General features: G+C 39.4%; 1 long non-coding RNA gene across 1 annotated transcript; it reads right to left on the reverse strand.

Annotated features, from left to right (window-relative positions):
• Positions 1-770: 770 nt before the first annotated feature.
• Positions 771-7532, reverse strand: LOC108369313 (uncharacterized). Its single transcript, XR_001848485.1, has 3 exons — positions 7453-7532; positions 5297-5301; positions 771-782 (listed from the first exon to the last, which is right to left on the reverse strand). It is a non-coding gene; the product is annotated as an uncharacterized LOC108369313 (long non-coding RNA).
• Positions 7533-17464: the final 9932 nt, after the last annotated feature.

The raw sequence follows: 17464 nt of genomic DNA on the forward strand, positions 1-17464 counted from the left end.
AGTTTACTCAACATTACTTTAAGAACTCGGTTGACTCTCTCGGCCTGACCATTTGCCTGCGGTGAGGCGACTGCAACCTTCACATGACCTATATTTCTTTTCAACAGATACTCACTGAACTCAAGGGATGTGAAACAGGTGCCGTGGTCAGTGATAATACGTCGTGGACGACTTTAGTAGTTGAAATACTTATCTAGTGAGCAACAGACTTCTTTTGTACTTGTAGAATTCACAGCATACAGTTTGACAAATTTCGTGAATGCTTCTATAATGACTAGTATATGTTTACGTTTCGACTTAATTGCTGGCAGAGGACCAAAGTGATCCAAATGGAGAGTATCGAATGGTATTGGTTCTTTAGGAATGCTAAACATGTTATGCTCATTGGAACGAGCTGGTGCCGAATATATAATGCACTTAATGCAGTTCTGAATGAACCAGTTAATTTTATCCCTCATATTTTCGAACCCATAGGTTTTGCGTATTTGATTGTAGCATTTTTCTGTGCCTAAATGACCAATTTTCTCGTGTATTGTGCGGATTACATTTTCTTCCAGCCCTGAAGGATCACAAAGCATAATTCTTCCCCCATTCCTTCGACATACCAATCCATCCCCGAGTTCATATCCTATAACTTCCCCTTTTTCTAATTTATTCATAAGTTCCCTGAGCTTCTCATCCCGATTCTGTGAAATTTGGATTTGAATATCCACATCATCTACGGCAGCTACAACTTCGCATTTACTTTTATTGCTTGTCCAACCCTTATAGCTGGATAAAAACTGAGACTTTAGAGGATCGAGTCCCCGAGGGCTTGCAGTATCAATTGTTTCGTACTTCAGGATTGAATTAATACAGTCGTATTTCTTTTCTGGCAATGGGCTTCTACTGAGAGCATCTACATGACCAAGGTTGGTTCCAACCCTATGCTGTACAGAGTAGTCAAAGTTTTCCAATTCTAGTGCCCATCGGGCTATCCGTGGATTAATTTGCTTTTTGTTCAAGGTCATAGTTAAAGAGTTACAATCTGTAATGATTTTAAATGGCACACCCTCTAAGAAGAGCATAAATGATTGATAATGTTTCCAATTCGAAGCTATGGTACCTCGACTCTGCTGGTGTAGTTGTCTTCGAAAAATATGCAATTGGATGAAATTTGCCATCATCTTGCTTTTGTAGTAGAACAGACCCAAAACCTAGGCTGCTTGCATCGCAATGAAGTTGTGTTTCACGGTTGCGGTCATAAATTGCCAACAGCGGTGCACTAACTAAAAAACCCTTTAAATCCTTAAAGGCTTTTAAACAATGTTCTGAGAATATGAACTCGGCGTCTTTGCGAAGTAAATCTAAAAGTGGCTTAGCAATCTTCGAAAAGGATGGTACGAATTTTCGGAAGTAGGAAAACAAACCAATACAAGAACGAAGCTCCTTTTGATTCTTTGGGACTGGGTAATTCGAGATTGCTTTAATGTGGGTTTCCGATGGTTGTATTCCCGATGGAGTGACCCGGTAACCTAAATATTCAATTGCGTTGTAGCAAAACTTGCACTTTCTAATCTTTAGCTCCAAATTTTTCTCATACACTCTCCTAAGCACTTTCCTAAGGGTTTTGATATGGCATTCAAAGTTGTCAGAAGCTATTAGTATATCATCGATATTCACACAGACTTCCTTTGCATCTATCAGGTCTCGAAAGATATTATAGACAAATCGCTTCAAATTGGCTGGCGCGTTCTTAAGCCCGAATGGCATCCTAAGATATTCGAATTGTCCATGTGGTGTTACAAAAGACGTCAGCGGAATGGAACTCTCTTCCATTGATAATTGATTAAACCCGTCCTTTAAGTCCAGAAGGGCAAACCACTTTTTCCCTGACATATAATCAAAGTAGTCCTCTATTAGAGGCAGTGGGAAGTTGTCCCGAATTGTTTTCTTATTAAGGGCCCTATAATCGATGCACATACGGGTTTCACCATTCCTCTTTTTTACCAAAACGACAGCTGCTAGGGCGTATGATTTGACGCTCAATGAGATCGTCAGTTATCTTCTGTACTTCCTCCTTATCCTTGAAGGATAATCGCCTTGGCAAACAATAAAATGGGGTATTATCAGTCGTTCGGATTGTCATCCTATAGTCATAGGGCCTCTTTTCAATCAAGGTAGGAGATAAATATTCACTAGCCAGAATTCGCATTACCGCATCTTGTTCACGTTTATTTAAACCGGGCCCTATATCTATTTCAGATTGGACTACACTTTCATCAATAGCAGCTATTTCCATCACTGCCGAACCGAACAAATCATTTTCGTTGTCTGAATAGTCGTTCACTTTTCCTAAGTCTTCTCATCATGCCTCTGAACGCATTTCCCAAACATTTTGTTTAATTTATTCTTATTACTAACCGATTCATCAACACAATCACCATCAACAGTTTCACAAATAATCGAATCAGATGCATAGGGTTTATGATTCTCTTTTTATTAAATTCATTTCTCTTCGAGGTTACATGTTTTATGCTATTCAATTCAGCAGGTGAATGATTTATTTTCATTAAGTGAATATTAAATTTTTCCAAAAAGTTTTGACAAAGAATTACTGGTATGGTTAATATTTCATCTGGGACCGCAATTATATTGATTTTTCTAATTATTTCACAAAATTTGACTGCACACAATATAGTGCCAAATGAATGGATTCTTCTTTTACCGACTCCAACAAACTTCGTAGGCTTCGCAATAGGTGGTAACTTTAGGAAGCGTTCAGCAATCGATTTTTGCACAAGACTAATCGAGCTACCGGAATCGAAAAGAGAAATAATATTTATAAAACCTGACCATCTGTTTCGACTGTGCTCATAAAAGACCACACTTACAACTTGCTTAGGTTCTAAATAATTATAGTCTGCGAGATGGCTGCAACATTGGTCGACTGGCTCCTCTTCATTGGACAATCTCGGCGCATGTGTCCCAGTTGGTGGCAAGTGAAGCAGGAACCCGCTGGTCGTTGTGGTTTTGGGCAGCTGCTTTGGTAGGGCCCGTAGCGCGAACAGTTGAAGCAGTGCACGGCTGAAAGATCTTCGTAGGCAGTGGCCTTTGCTTCTGGGCGTGATGTCACGACGGCTGATGGCTTACGCTGTACGATGTTCTGCCGGCGTTGCTCGTAACGCTCCATTCGTCTTATTAGATCGCAAACTGTGCTAGCACCATACAAGATGCTTATGTTGTTGCTGCTGTCAGGAATTTCATCTATTATCAGATCAACCAGCTCTTGCTCCGGTATATCCGACTGGGCGGTAATTGACTGCATTGCAACGGCATAGCTCACGCAAGACCTCTTGCCGTGAACTGTTGCGTCTAAACATGGTACACAACAGCGACTTCAGCGTTGAATAATTTGCAAGGTCTTGATTTAGTACAAATTCTTTGGCTGTGCCGGTCATACATCGCCTAAGGGCTAGACACTTATGCCTTTCGTTATAATTATTGGCGTCGGCATAGTCTTCAAATTGCAAAAACCATCGATTAATATCATAATGGTTGTCGCCGCTGAATTTTGGGACCGCTGCGTCGAGTTCATCAAAGTATATATATGTATTTACCAACACGGACGCCTGGATAAATTTCAGTTTGTTGGACTTGGGCTTGAAGATCTGCCAGTTCTCGTCAAAGTTTTAAAATTTTCAGCTGCTCCTGGAGATTATTTATTTCATCAGAGGGGAACGCTTTTATCGGTGTTTCGGAGCAAACAGCGGGGCTAACGGCGGACACTGAAACGCCGGGGGTGACATAATCTTGAGCGTTGGGCTCGGTGACGCTATACCCAACGTTAATTTCAGAGGTGGCAATTGTTGCGACAGCGGTGGAAGACTGTGCGGCAGAATCTGTAGCACATACTCGGCGGAGGTTGCACCGGCAGGAACGGCAGAGGCAGTAGGATTCGGAGCAGCGGGTGCAGCAGGATTCGGAGCAGCGGAGGCAGCAGGGTTCGGAACAGCGGGTGCAGCAGGATTCGGAACAGCCGAAGTAAATTCAACGAGGAGGCGGAGGCAGGTACCGCGGAGGCACTATATGCAGCGGGAGCAGTTGCAGTTTGTATATCGGCGGCTGATCCAACTTTTGTTGTCTTAATTGTCGAAGTGGTGTTAGCACCAGTTTCGCTGGAACGTTTTAAATCGCTGCTAACTCCAGTCGTTTTACCTGTAGCCCGTGTGTTAGGCATTTTCGTGCTAGGCCGCGTTTACTTTCTTTTCCAAAAAAATGTAGTAAGATGTTGTTCGATCGGTAAAATACTAATTGAACAGTTAGAGGGTAGCACCCCACATCTGAGGGTATAAATGCTATGTAAAAGCACTGTTTGATTATCTTTAAATTTTCCGATTTTTATTCCTTTGATTGGTGAATTGGCACGTCCGATCGTTTTTTCAGTCACCGGAAGAAGAAAGACAATATGGCCGTCCTTTCAGTACAGGGCATTCAGTATATCTTAAAATCTAAAGTGACAGCTACAGGGCAGCACATATGACTTAGATAAACTAGTATAAAGGTAACATTACAATATATAGATATATCTGCATAGGTTCCATCAACCGAAATGGAATGGTAGAAAATCGCTTCGGATTTTAACAATATTTGGCAATTTCCACACACGCTAGGTGCTTTAGATGGGAAGCACATTCGTATAAAAGCCCCAGCAAATTCTGGATCACAATTTCATAATTTCAAGGGCTTTTATAGCATGTCGTTGTTGTTGTTGTAGCGGCTACTAAGCCCCGCTCGGGTCGGTTCATCCGTCAACGTCCATTTCAGCTAGGGGGAGGCCCAGGAAGTGTGCGACTTCCACAGGATCTGTCCATAGAGACAGGGGCGTCAGCTGAGTGGGGTTCTCAGGGCATGTGAAGAGGTGCCGAGATTTATGTGGCGACTCTCCACATGCCGAGCATTGAATGGGCACATCCTCATTGATTCTGCTCAGGTAAGAGTTTAGCCTGCTGCAATAGCCAGAGCGAAGTTGGGCTATTGTAGTGCGGGTCTCCCGAGGCAGATAAAGTTCTGTCCCGTCCACGTCCGGTGGTTGTGTGCCTAGAACGGCATTCACAGGGCGGGAGTCTACATAACTCGAGACTGATTCCCTGTGAATGCCGTTCAGGGCCTGTCGGTAGGTTGACGGGTCCAGGGGTTGTTTAATAAACGACGCACATGCTTGCGTTCTATGGTACACTTTCCCACACACACCTTGACAACACACACCCGACTCTCCTCTGACGCCTTTTCGGCATTTCGCGCATTCTGACATCACACTCACTCAGCAGCCGCTATGTTTGGATGAATATACGTATATACATACGTATCAAGAGTGATAGAATACAAGATTGCGCCGTCCTGGGCGTTGACATTTGTGTACCACAAGTAAACAAAGAATAGAGCGAAAAGAAGAACGAGTTGAAACTGCCAAAGCAGTTCACTTTACAGCGAAAAACGTGCTTTAATTTTGTTAAATGCGAAAATATTGCATTTTTCACCTAATCTATTAGAGAACAGTGAATATTTTAGTGCACTCCATTGCTTTGCAATNGTATGTATGTACATCAACTTAAATACGCGCTATTAAATGTCAATTTTGCTTATTTGAATTTCTGCTTATTGGTTTAAATTTTTCACACTATTAATCCAATAATGCAACTATTAACTTTACATTTTGCAATATTGTTATATTTTTTAACACCATTAACAGAGCGATAAGAAACACGTCCGTTCGCGATCGATCCTCTCGGCACATGTATATCGATGCCTGAGTAGAAGATCGACCTATCTCGGCAGTTAGTTCGAAAACGCTCTATCTCACAAAACTATTCAAGAGCGCCCTACTTCAGATTTTGATTGAAAAACGCCCTAATTCAGAATTTTATTGAAAAACACCCTGTCTCAGAATTTGGTTGAACAACGCCCTATCTCAGAATTCGGTTCATAAACTCCCTATCTCAAATGAAAATGTGCTGAGGTAGGGCGTTTTTCAATCGGCAGCTGAGATAGGGCGTTCTTCAACTAATTTGTGAGATAGGGCGTTTATCAAACAAATTCTCAAGCTGATGCCAGATAAAACTTTGTGGCTCTGCGTGACATTTGTAACTTTGCCAGCAGAGCGCCAGGCGCAAAAGGTATGCCACAATGAACGCCAAGAAAACAATTTTGTACTGCTTTTTTACTCGTCAAAATTGCTGTGGATTTTATATATTTAGCTTTAAAAATATCAGCAATGTACTTTAAGTTTTATGTTTCTACATGAAAACTCGAATTCGGATGAAACAAAATAAATATTAAACCGGCTGATTGTCAAAGCGCGCAAAAAGATGGGAGTTGGCCATCTTTTCCCTTCGCGCTGCAGCTTCAATGATCTATGTGGAATGCTTTGTGCATTTTCATACAGTTCATCTTATCTATCAAAGCGAATCTGTCACGCAAATCGAAGCAAAATTTTTATGTGGCATCAGCTTTAAGTAGGGAGTTTTTGAAAAGTTTTTTGAGATAGAGCGTTGTTGAAACATTTTCTGAGATAGGGCGTTTTCGAACTGGCTGCCGAGATAGGTCGATCGTCCACTCAGCCATCGATATATTAATACACATCCATATAAAGTATTTTCGAAAATTTTTTTTATGGAAGAAACTGCGTGAAAAAAATTGGCAAAATTCAACGGTAAGTCCTACCTACTTCAAGCTTGCACTTTATTTTAATAAAATTTATTGCATATATGGTAAAAAATTCTCTGTGTTAATACTTTTTTCCGGCAGTGTATATACACTGGCGATCAAAACTGAGTGCATTCCCACGACAGCCGGTTCTATGTACCGGAATGACTCGGGTTTTACCCAACCAAGGGCTGTTATTTCGGCAACCTAACCCCGTTTAGATCGGCGATACCCTTCAATTGTTTCACGTCCAGGGAGCAATACCCTATGACGTATGAAAATCGCAATTAAAAACAAGGGAGTATCCACAATCCTGTTGGTATCAACCTTCAAAAGTCTCAAAACAGAAAAGTTCAAAACTGAATGAATAGAGTTGGCTTGTGTTTTTGCTGTGAATAGCTTGTTTTTTGTTTAAGCTCATGGTGAAATTATACCAGGTGTAGTAATCAGAGCGAGAAGAAATATTTGACACTATCTTATTTGATAATTTGGCTTTAAAAATTTCTATAAGATAGCCGAATGTTAAGAGAATAAAGCGAGAAACCTGTTTTATTACTTCACCTGTTTATAATTTCTGTATACTAGGCTTTATTCATTGGATAATAAGGACCAATTGTTCAAAATTTCAAAGTAATCCGCTTATTATTAAAAAAGTTATGCTACTGTAAGTAATAAAATGTCGTACATGTTTTGATCGCTAGTGTATATAATCCTACAATTTAGTAAAAATCAAATATTTTATAAAAGAGTTCTTTAGCAAACAAACACAAGTCTTAAGGTACTGGCCCAATGCATGCTCGCTTTGCTTGCTTCGCTGCGGGAAGTGTCAAAAATTATTTGGAATGTACTAAAACGTATAAAGGCTGGCCAAATGGCAGCTTTTCTTCACTTGCTTTAAGCGCCTCAAAGTTTCAAATAGGCAAATGTTTTATTTGAAAGCGTTTGACAAAGGGGTATGTTCCTGTTCAAAAAACATAAATTCAAACAAAAATTTGCTTACTTAGTTTAAAAAAAAGTTACAGAAAATGTAAGCAATTCGAAATGAAATCAAAATGGTTCGTTGTTTTCATATTTATATTTACCATATCATTATCTTATAGTAAAAAGTTGCAACCCCACACGAAATTTGCAGGAAAAAATTTCTTATAGCTCTTTTCTTCAAGTAAATCGCTTTTTTAAGTTAAAGTTTTTTTTAGTAAATGTAGATATACATATGTATGTATCATTATTACCATTTCTCTTAAATAAAAACATTATTTCGCATTGATTTAAAAATAAATCTGAAAGTGTTTGATAAATTTTCTAGAGTTTTCTAGGAAAACAATTATTAATATAAGGGAACAGACATTGACTTTTCAACCAGACAGCTGGTTACCTTGACAGTGTTCCAAGCCGCCATTCAGCCAAACAAGTTTTCAAAGTAAATCAAAGCAAATTAAAGTCAGCAAGGCGCGCAAAGCAAGCCTGCATTTGGCCAGCGCCTTTAGCCCAGAACGCCATTTCAATACTTGATGTGAATAACTGACGAATCTTCGTAAAAGAGAGGCAATTGGCGACGTAGTTATTCCAGAGGTCCAAACCGACGAGTAGTTTTAGTACCACATAATAAGAAAGTATTCTGCTAGCAGTAATAACGGCCGCATTGATTTTTTACAAATTTTCAATAAATGCGCTTGCTTTAACATATTTTGCCTTTATTATATTCCAGTTTATGGGCCTTCCTTTTAAATTAAGTTGCACTATTTTCTTTTGGAAGGTTGCTAAGTAAAACTTAGTACTGGTGACCATCTATTCCCGCTGATATACACTCATACCTATAGCTATACCACTTTTGGTTTGTGCCAGTTAACGCTTGGCCAATTCCATACCGATGGTTTCTATGTAAAAAGAAATTGATACAAATTGTTGTTGTTGTAGCGGCTACAACAACCCAGCCCAGATCGGTTGATATCTCAGTCGTTGTCATCAAGTTCCACTAACGGCAGCCCTAAGAAGAGTGCAGCCTCTACAGGGTCGGTCCACAGGGACAAAGCCGTTAGGGTTGTCGGGTTTTCCGGGCATGCGAAGAGATGTTTCGAGTCGTGAGGGGTCCCTCGCATGCCGGACACTCATTTGGCACATCCGAAATCAGTTTGCTAAGGTATGAGTTTAACCTGCTGCAGTAGCCAGAGCGAAGTTGGGCTATTGTGGTTCTTGTCTCCCGAGGCAGATGAAGCCCCGTCACGTCAATGTCCGGTGATTGTGTGCCTAGAACGGCATTCACAGGTCTAGAGTCTACATAACTCGAGACTGAGTCCCTGTGAATGCCGTTCAGGTCCTGTCGGTATGCTGACGGGTCCAGAGGCTGCTTAATGAACCTCTGGACTTCGTCCGTCAGTTCGTATAGATGCCTCCTGACATGCCTAGCCGAGGGATCCTCTGCAGGCAGCTGTCTGTTTGGGTGGCCACATCTGTGGCTCCCAACCAGAAACTGCTTGCATTATGTTATGCTCCTTGATTGGGAGCATTTTCGTCTCGTCATGGAGGTGGTGTTCAGACGACATCAGGAGGCATCCAGTCGCTGTCCTGAGTGCGGTGTTCTGTGCTGTCTGTAGCTTCATCCACTGCGTCCTACTAGTCCCCGGCGTAGTTTAAAACCGGCCGGCCTATTGCCTTGTATGTTGCCAGCAACGTTTCTTTGTCTATGCCCCAAGTACTGCCGGATAGCGACTTGCGGACCTTGTTGCGGCTCTGTACTTTCTTGACAATAGCGGTTGCGTGCGCAGAGAAGGAGAGCAGGCTGTCGAATGTTACTCCGAGTATTTTGGGGTTATTCACCGTCGGAATTGGTCATCGACGTGAATTCCCAGCGGTAGCCTGACCTCCTTCGTCCAGGTGGTGAACAAGGTAGCAGAGGATTTCGTATAGGGGAGAGGGCAAGACACTTTGCAGTGAAGAAGATCGGTGAGATACCCGTTTACTTTCGAACACAAGTCATCAATTCCATTCCCAGACGCCATGATCGAGCAATCGTTGGCGTAAGAAACAATCGAGACTCCCTCTGGTGGTTGAGGGAGCTTTGAAATATAAAAGTTGAACAGTAGCGGGGAAAGGACACCACCCCGTGGAACCCCCTGTTTTATTTTCCTAAGCTTGCTCGATTTGTCTCTAAACATTACCGACGAGTGTCGACCACTCAGATAATTTGCCGACCACCGTTTGAGCCTCTGTGGGAGAGAGGAAGCCTCTATATCTTCTGGTAGCGTGGAATGGCTGACAGTGTCAAATGCCTTTGACAGGTCCANTGGAAGCAGCAGGGCCTCAAGTGTCTTCGCTACCGGGGCAAGGAGTGTTATCGGTAGATACGAATCTCCTTTGTTGGCGGGTTTCCCCGGTTTGAGCAGTGGGACCACTCTCCCCACCTTCCAGATGTCTGGGATGATGAGAGTGGCCNGAATATTTCGAGCTCAACATCGCCTGACCGGATAGCAATGCCCTGACATTCTAGGGTGGTATCCCTGCGGTCGATGTCTGCTTCGATAAGATGATACTGCACGGTGTGGTGCGTGATGAACGCTAAGCCACCACCATTATCTCCCTCGCGATCTCGACGGTGCACGTTGTACCCGGCACAATTCAACAATGTTGAATTGCTGTGCAACTTCGTCTCTTGAACCGCAGCTATCAATACACCATGCCTTCCCATGAAGACGGTTATCTCCTCGATCTTGCTCTGAAGCCCGTTGCAGTTAAATTTAAGGAGCTTCATGTGGTTCGGGAGACGTGTGGTAATGCGGGGTGTGAGAGATGTATGTGGACGTGACGCCATTGGCTGTGTGCGCTGCTGAGGTTGTTGCCGCCCTGTGGTGGTGGTGGGTGGCGTCGCAGTGAGGTTTGCGACCGTGCAGCGCAACACGGGCCCTCGAAGTTCCTCGTCCAATCTCGCGTCGTGCGCAGACCTGAATATGCCCTAAAGTGGCACCAGCCAAGGCAGGCGTTGTACTTGACTGATGTCACATTACGGAATATCCTGGTCTGACATACCGTGCAGATTGGAGAAGGAACCAAGAGTTGTTGGCGGCGGCGTGTGGGTCGAGGTGCGGTTGTGTGTGTTCTGTGGTCTGTCGTGGTTGTGGTTGTGGTATGGTATATTGTGTTGTTATGTTGTTGTGCTGTGGTGTTCGTGTTGGGCTGCTCAGGTGGACTGGGGTTAGCCGTGGAGGCTGCTCTGTTTGAGCAGCAGGGGGTCACAAACGACGTGGTCCCCTGCCGATGTGTCCGTAATCCTGAGCAGACTCTGAGGTGACTCCACCCCTCGCAAGCATTGCACTTGACTGAGGTGGAGTTGTGGTGTAGTCGTCTCTGGCATACACAGCAGGTGTAGGTTTCTGGCCCGGGGTTTGACTCGATGCCAGCCCTGAGCAGAAGAAAGCGTAGCGAATGTAGCCCTATGGACGAACGACTTCTGGGATACTTCGCCGACCTAAACGGGGTTAGATCGCCAAAACAACAGCCCTTGGTCGGGTAAAACCCGAGTCATTCCGGTACGTAGAACCAGCTGTCGTGGGAATGATACAAATTGTCCTCTTACATGCTGTTTAATGCCCTTATTTATGAAAAATAAAGTAGCTCTTAAAAAGGTTTATAAACTGAAAAATGTATGAAACGTCATTTTATAACGCTTTTATTCCACTTTATTTTTTATGAATAAGTCCATAAGTATATAGCAAATACTAACAAATCTGGTTTTGTTAATTTTTTTATATGAAAACTCCAAATGCGTTTAAGTTACTTACCAAACAAAACCGTAGAAAAAATGATTCTTCCATTATTTGCACAACGGTTCTCGAAAAATAGTAAACCAAATTTGTTGGTGTTTGCTATATACTTTAAATTTAATGTACTAAAGTTCACATCAAAATACAATTCAAAAATATGAAAGTGAAGTACTTACTCTTTGAATATTGTCTATCGGTTTCCTTATAACAATGAAACTGTTAAGAAACGCCATTTCTTTATACCAATATAAAGAGCTTTCATACACTGGTGGCTTCACTGACGGACTTTTTGCTCAGGTCAACCTTTTTCTTTTCTATAATGTATGTGCTCCTCAGCGCTTTAATTCTTTTTTTAACAATATATTCTGTCGAAGGAATTATAAATGTACATATGGGCAAAAAGACATGTATGTTAATTCATAACACGTAAAAATTATTGTCTGCATACCAGTGCTGCCGCTGTCACTTCAATTGAAGTTTTTCACTTCACTTTAGAAGCCTTCTCTTCGTCACTTCATTTTACTTCGTTTTACTTCACTTTCCATCAATTAGATTTATCTTCAAAATGAATAAAAATTTCTTTGAAATATATGATTTATTTAACCAAAATCAAAAATCGTTTGCTAAAATTCTTGTTAAATAGTAAGTATGGCAAAGAAACTTTTCGCAAAAAGCTACTCAAAAGAAGCCTAATAAATCTTCGATCTGGCATCGGTTATTTGGAAGAACTCATTTTGATTTTCATTTCCACATATATAGTTGTAAAACGAACATAAATGAATGAGTGGATAAAGTTTCATAATTATTTAGTAAATATTTAAGGAAAATAACAATTACATTTTAGTTTTTATACATCTTAAATTTTACAGCAAAAAAGAAACATTAAAGTGAATCTGGTGGTGACGTTGTTGCTGTGTATCTGGGGATAACTTTGTTGCTTTGAATCGATAATCGATTAATTATATTTTAGTGTTAATATCATCAGTGTACTGTAATTTGTGATTTTCTTTCCTCAACGTTTGAGACATTTTGATTTTAAAGATATTCCAGCACTAAATTCGCACAGGAGAACAATAAATTATAAATTAAAAAGGTTTAAGATTACTTTTATTGTGATAAAAATATAATCGATTAACCAATCAGGTGATATATAACCTAATCGAAAAACCCCACACTCCTAATTGTGCATGAAAGTCGTCACTTCGATAATCACTTCACTTTTCCTCCCAAGTCACTCCGAAATACTTCACTTTTACAGCCCTATTCCGGTTTTGCAATACAATGACAATTGATTATCCTTCATTGTCGTGATTTTGTCATTGTCGTTGCACGTTGGCATTCCTAACAAAAAATGACAAGCGAAAAGCTTTCGTCAACTTACCATGCATGGTGAAAAGTTCATTGTTGTAGAAACAGCTGGTCAACGCTATTCAGCCTCATTGCGAGAGTCGTGCCGAATGCAAGTCGTTTTTCGAGAGTCGAATCGTATCGAAAATTTAGCGTCATTGCCTAAAATTTCCACTCGACTAGTGTATTAAAACGGAAGAACTTGGCAGCACTGCATAGTTTTCGACAATTTTCGTCGTTTACTTATTTCAGCACGACAGTAGACAATGCTAATGTTGTCGAGTCGTACAATTCAGCCTAATTTACGACTTACGCAATGAGGCTGATTATTTGCAAAAAATATGAGCGGTGAAACACCAGAAAAGTGAGTATTTGTGTGAAATAGATAAATTCGTATATTTATAACATTTATAAACATTTTAGACGTGCAAAATATGAGCGGACGAAGCAGGAGCAGCTGCAATTTTATGTGCAGTTTTGTAGGGAGCATCCGGAGCTGCAAAAAGGAAAAAATAATCCGTGCTCCCCAAAACTGATGCAATCGCTCTGGACGCAGATGGCTGACAGCCTAAACGCCATGCGTGGTCCCACCCGCTCCGTAGCAAAGTGGAAAGATGTAAGTTTTGTATATTTACATACATACATATGTATGCATTTATATCTTTCATTTATGAATGAATACATTTGCATACACACATTATTTCGCAGACATTAGCGGCGTGGAAAAATCAGCTACGCTGCACAGCACGAAAAGTGCATGTGGATGTAATTGGAAAAGGTGGGGGACCACCGACAGAAATTTATTACATCGTACATGTTTTTGCCTTGTCACCTGCCCAAAAGGTCATGACAATAAAAATGACAATTGGCATGATTCGAGCTTTTGAATTTTGCTGCGAATACCAAAAAGCTGCAATTGTCATTTTTATATCAATTGTCATCGCGGTGAATTTTGTCAGTGTGGCGGAACAGGGCAAACGGTAGCACTGCTGCATACGTCAAATCACTGTCCGATTTACTGTGTTCAAAATAATCAAGACAGTGATTGAGACATTTGGTAGCCATTGGTGTGAATTGTAGCCATTAGTGGTGGCAAACTATCGATGGCACTATCGATAGTTTCGACGGGACATCGCTATCGCAACTATCAATAGCGACAACTATCGGCCATATTTGAATTTCGATACTATCGATACTATCGAGGAATTGCCATATCTATGTATGATTTTTATGTACCATATCTATGTTGAAACGCGTTTGTGTGAAATTTTTTATAATACTCGTGCGGAAAGTGTGACAAAATATGGACAAATAGCTAACTCACAATGTAAAAGGCAACGTGTTGTTGTTGTTTATATTGCATGTGTTTCATTATATGTAATAACTTTTACAGAAAACTAGAGCTTAAGTCATGAAACTTTTTGTACAAAAAAATCTCATAAAATCATAAAAGTAAACATTTTAAAGTTTTATAAGTAAAAAAACAAGAATTTAAGTAAATTAATGAACATTTTATAGTGGTGCGACATATTTTTCTTTTTTTCTTTAAAGATTATCCAATTTTTATATAAAGGCCCAGCTTATCGTCTAATGAAAACCATGTAATCCTAATTTCAAACTTTGTGCAACAATTAATAAAATTCCTCACAGTTTCACCAAAATTTCAAACTTTGTAATCAGAATTTTGAGAAAAATGTTTGCTATGCAATTTTATAGTCCTTTAAATTTTAGTATAATAGACAGCAAAAAAATTTCAAAAATCGACGAGATTCTTCAGCAAATCGAAACCTGCAATTTATTATATTATTTATTATTTAAATAAATGAATTCATATTACCTTCAAACGTTATTTTTACATGTCTTTTTGCTGCATTCAAATTAAAAAAAAATCATCCACACTATCGAGACTATCGACGGCAGCGCACTATCGGAAAAAACGACTATCGGCACAATCGATAGTGACCCAAAAAACTATTACCAACTATATATAACAATTAAATATAAACATATTTTTTAAATTATGTAATGTATTTTTAGTAAATTAAGTATGTTTTTAAAATTATCACGCACTTATATATGTACACGCACATTCTGAATACAGAACTGTTGTTTCAACCAAGGTTTCACTCTGACATTAGAAGAGTGCTGCCACATCTAAGAAAAAAACAATAAAAGAGAATAGTTTTTATCTTACCCGTTTACACCAGCCATAGTACTTATGCGCAGAACACCTTTCTGCGTAGGCGGCCTGGGGCCGCGCTTAAGGATTATAACCCTCACAAAGTAGAATTCTCTTTCTGTGTTGCGAAGAAAAAGGGCTGAACACCTTTGCAGAGAACACCTTCCTACGTAGGAGGCCTGTGGCCGCGCTTAGGGATGATAATCCTCACAAAGTAGAATTCCCTTTCTGTGTTGCGAAGAAAAGGGACTGAACACCTTTTGCAGAGAACACCTTTCTGCGTAGGCGGGCTGCGGCCGCGCTTAGGGATTATACCCTTCACAAAGTAGAATTCTCTTTCTGTGTTGCGAAGAAAAGGGGCTGAACACCTTTTGCAGAGAACACCTTTCTGCGTAGGCGGGCTGCGGCCGCGCTTAGGGATTATACCCTTCACAAAGTAGAATTCTCTTTCTGTGTTGCGAAGAAAAGGGGCTGAACACCTTTTGCAGAGAACAGCATTCTGCGTAGGGATAATACCCTCACTAATTAGCAGTAAATATCTCAAAATCCATAAGTGATGTGTTAAGTTAAAGAAAGTTTTTAATGGGGAATATGACCCCACATTCCCCTTCACTACTAATTTAACGCTGAACACGAAAACGGGTAAGATTAAAACTATTGGCGCATATTCATAGTCATATGTAGTACTCAACTAAGTCGAAACTATTCTAAGTCACAACTAAAGCTATTCATAGTCGCCTCAGTTTCGACTTTTCTGGCTAAGTACCAACTTAAAATTTAGTTTCGGCTGCATCTGCAACTAAGTCGTAACTAATAAGAAGTATTTTATCAAATTAAGGGAAAACAGACGAAATATGTAAAAATTAACTTGGTAGAGGGTGATTTTGATAATATTGAATAATCTCCTATTAAAATTTACAAAGATCGATCCATTTTAATCGGAAGATGAAATTAAATTCGTATTACAATTCGAATAAAGCTACATCACAATTTTATAATTGGACTAATTTAGATAAATTCTCAAATAATAAGTCAGTTTCACGCTAGTTCTTTTAAAGTAAATTTGTGCATAACATTTAGATATCTGCTATTTGTATGTTTCACAGCATGCTTTCGATAAACATCGACTTCACATAACTGCGGTTGTTCTGGCTATTTCACACAATTAACAAGAAAATGATATCTTATTCTTTTGCATAATCATGCAATGAAAATAAAAATTACATAAACGGATGATCAAGCTTGACATTATTTAATAAAAATGTAATTTTTCCAAAATATCGTAAAGAAAAATCGATACATTTTCACACTCGTTTTGCTATATCGTAAACTAAGTCGAAACTACTTAGTAGAAGTCTGAAATGCGACTATGAATAGAGGTAAATTTTAAGTTGGTACTTAAATTTAAGTTGCAACTTTGTTAGTTTCGACTTAGTTGCTGGACTATGAATACGCGCCATTCTCTTTTATTATTTTCTTAGATGTGGCAGTACTCTTCTAATGTCATTATGAAACCATGGTTGAAACAACAGCTCTGTATTCAGAATGTGCGTGTACATATATGAGTGCGTGATAGTTTTAAAAACATACTTAATTTACTAAAAATACATAATAAATTTAAAAAATATGTTTATATTTCATTATACCGGGTTTTATTGCAACTATTTTGCTGAAGTGTGTACGTAAATATAGTGTTTATTGTGTGAAATGGCGCCGAGAGGTTAGTTCAATTTACAAACTTTAACAACAAATAACTTAAAAACTATAAGCCTCCGGAAGCTAAAAACTATGGCGCATATTCATAGTCATATTTAGTACTCAACTAAGTCGAAACTATTCTAAGTCACAACTAAAGCTATTCATAGTCGCCTTAGTTTCGACTTTTCTGACTAAGTACCAACTTAAAATTTAGTTTCGGCTGCAGCTGCAACTAAGTCGTAACTAGGAAGAAGTATTTTATCAAATTAAGGGAAAACAGACGAAATATGTAAAAATTAAGTTGGTAGAGGGTGATTTTGATAATATTGAATAATCTCCAATTAAAATTTACAAAGATCGATCCATTTTAATCGGAAGATGAAATTAAATGCGTATTACAATTCGAATAAAGCTACATCACAATTTTATAATTGGAATAATTTAGATAAATTCTCAAATAATAAGTCAGTTTCACGCTAGTTCTTTTAAAGTAAATTTGTGCATAACATTTAGATATCTACTATTTGTATGTTTCACAGCATGCTTTCGATAAACATCGACTTCACATCACTGCGGTTGTTCTGGCTATTTCACACAATTAACAAGAAAATGATACCTTATTCTTTTGCATAATCATGCAATGAAAATAAAAATTACATAAACGGATGATCAAACTTGACATTATTTAATAAAAATTCATTTTTTCCAAAATATAGTAAAGAAAAATCGATACATTTTCACACTCGTTTTGCTATATCGTAAACTAAGTCGAAACTACTTAGTAGAAGTCTGAAATGCG

Source organism: Rhagoletis zephyria, unplaced genomic scaffold (genome assembly GCF_001687245.7).
Source record: "Rhagoletis zephyria isolate East Lansing unplaced genomic scaffold, Rhagoletis_zephyria_1.1 Rzeph_scaffold_03606, whole genome shotgun sequence".
Classification (NCBI taxonomy): Eukaryota; Metazoa; Arthropoda; class Insecta; order Diptera; family Tephritidae; genus Rhagoletis; species Rhagoletis zephyria.